A 2,338-nucleotide genomic window follows, 5' to 3' on the forward strand; every position below is an offset into this window, starting at 1 on the left:
AAAAGAATCGTAGTTTAATTTTTATAAGTAAATTGGAAATAAATTAATGTTATATAAATATTCAATAGTAAATGAGCTCGATAGAACTTTTTCAAGTCTTTTTGAATTTTTTAAGATTCATCATACGTGGCGTTGTTACACCTACGGAGGATCCATTATATCTTGCAGCTCGATATAAGGCAACCCGTCAGGTTTCCAGCCTATATACTTTGAATCTTTAAAATATTTAAAATAAGGTTGGAGAGAAGGTCGGCTATTGTTGTAATTCTAATGGACAAGCAAGCTACACGGTAATAAAATTAATTCATACCTATTCATACTTAAGTTGAATCAAATAATAATTAAGTTGAACCAAATATTTAAAATTAATTTGGAAACAAAATAGTTCTACTCCAAACAGAACCAGCAATTAAATCTTTACAATATCGCAACCCCAAAATATTAATTTTTCCAAAATCATCATGATAAAACTATTATTGATTAGAATTTTGAAATAAAGCCTACCTTAATAAAACGTACCTGGTCTACTCCACTCTCACCAGCAAGCAGAGGCTGGAGTCAAAAAAGTAATATTTGTTAAGTAATTTAAGTGAAATGCATAGAAATAAAGATCAAATTTAGCAACGAAACCTGTACGTACCTAGAACAAATGCCAATGGCTGTGGTGTATTTAGTTGCACCAAATATTAATTCAAGTGCTCGATAGTACCTAGAACAGATGTAAGATTATAAGAGTAGCACCAAATATATTTCAGTTTAAGCAAATATAAAACTTTATCTATATCAGTTTTGCAAGTGCCCACTTGTACCAGGATCAAAGACACTGCCAATGAAGCTGTACACCTCAGCAAAATCTGGCAAAACTGCACAGTAAATACATAAGTTGGATAAAAACATGAAAACAGACCAAAGAACATCTAAAAAACAAATGGAATCACCATTATTATGTAAACATGAAAATGCACAGGTTTAAACAAACCAATTTTGCATGTGCAGAATCATACTCCACAAAACTCATAAACATTAACTTCTCTAACCAGAATACCAACTTCATGTGTACAGAGGCCTTGATGAAACTAACATAACTATCGTCCAACTAAATTCAAATTAAACTCTAGCTGAGAGGTTAAACCTGGTACATCCGAGTCCTAAACTCCTTTTGCGGTGATAGACCATTGAAAATGGCAAGCCCACACATTACCACGTTTTGTTTGATGAAAATGGCTTCACTGCTGACATCTTGCAAGTGCTCACAAACAGTTTATGTTACATGTATGTGTCTACTTCTTTCTCTATAATCTTGAAATGGGGTGAATAAATAATGCTTTAGATCAGCACTAGTAATTATATAATAATAATTTACTTTTTGGACAGGTATGCTAGGTGTACCAAGTCTGTTTCCATAGGTTTGTGATGATGTTTTTTGTCTTGTTAAAATTGTTGACTAAGGTTGGTTTTGACAGTGAATATTTAGATTATATGTTTGCAGTGCCTCCGGCATACTATGCTCACCTCGCTGCTTTTAGGGCACGCTATTATAGTGAGGATGAGATGTCGGATAGTGGGTCTACTGGGGGAGGCCGAAAGCCGAAAGACAACGTTGTAGAGGTTAGGCAGCTCCCCAGCATAAAGGATAATGTGAAGGAAGTGATGTTCTACATCTGATAAATTATATGTTTGGTTGATGGTGGAAAGTTGCTCAGGTATAGTTGCAGTTTGTGGATATTGGTTGGTACAGTTGTTTTGTTAGCAAATAGCTTTTTGTTGGAGGGTACAGCAGATGTTTTTACCAGAGACTGAAAAACAATTATCCAATCATATATAAAATAAATTTACCTTTTCTAATTGAAACTTGAGGAGTTTCGTACCTCAATGGGTGCCAACGCTGTTATATGCTTCTTACTCCAATGCCACCTTGATAATATAACAATAATTCATTGATGTTAAAATTGATGAAAGGAGCGATTTATAAATAATTAAATAAAAAGGAGCGATTGAGGAAAATCTTTAAAATGTTAGTAAAAACTGTCAACATATAAACCTGCATTAAAAGGAGACTATACAAATCAAAGAAATTAGTGATTCACTAGCACTCACTGGCAGAGAATTCAGATCAGAAGAAATCATTGAGCCAAAACAGTAAAAAGCACAAACTAGTTTTTCCATTTCAGAACAAAAATCCAAACAACAGACATAAACTGACAAAAAAAATGAATTTCCATTTCAGAACAAAAATCGAAACAACAGACATAAAACTGACAAAAAAGAAATGAATTTTCCATTTCAGAACAAAAATATCCAAACAACAGACATAAAACTGACAAAAAAGAATCAAATT

The 2,338-nt window shown here is 33.1% G+C and overlaps 1 long non-coding RNA gene across 1 annotated transcript; it reads left to right on the forward strand.

Annotated features, from left to right (window-relative positions):
• Positions 1–1,184: 1,184 nt before the first annotated feature.
• Positions 1,185–1,809, forward strand: LOC121209472 (uncharacterized). Its single transcript, XR_005904606.1, has 3 exons — positions 1,185–1,272; positions 1,375–1,406; positions 1,490–1,809. It is a non-coding gene; the product is annotated as an uncharacterized lncRNA (long non-coding RNA).
• Positions 1,810–2,338: the final 529 nt, after the last annotated feature.

The sequence above is a fragment of the Gossypium hirsutum genome, chromosome A11, assembly GCF_007990345.1.
Source record: "Gossypium hirsutum isolate 1008001.06 chromosome A11, Gossypium_hirsutum_v2.1, whole genome shotgun sequence".
In the NCBI taxonomy this organism is placed as follows: Eukaryota; Viridiplantae; Streptophyta; class Magnoliopsida; order Malvales; family Malvaceae; genus Gossypium; species Gossypium hirsutum.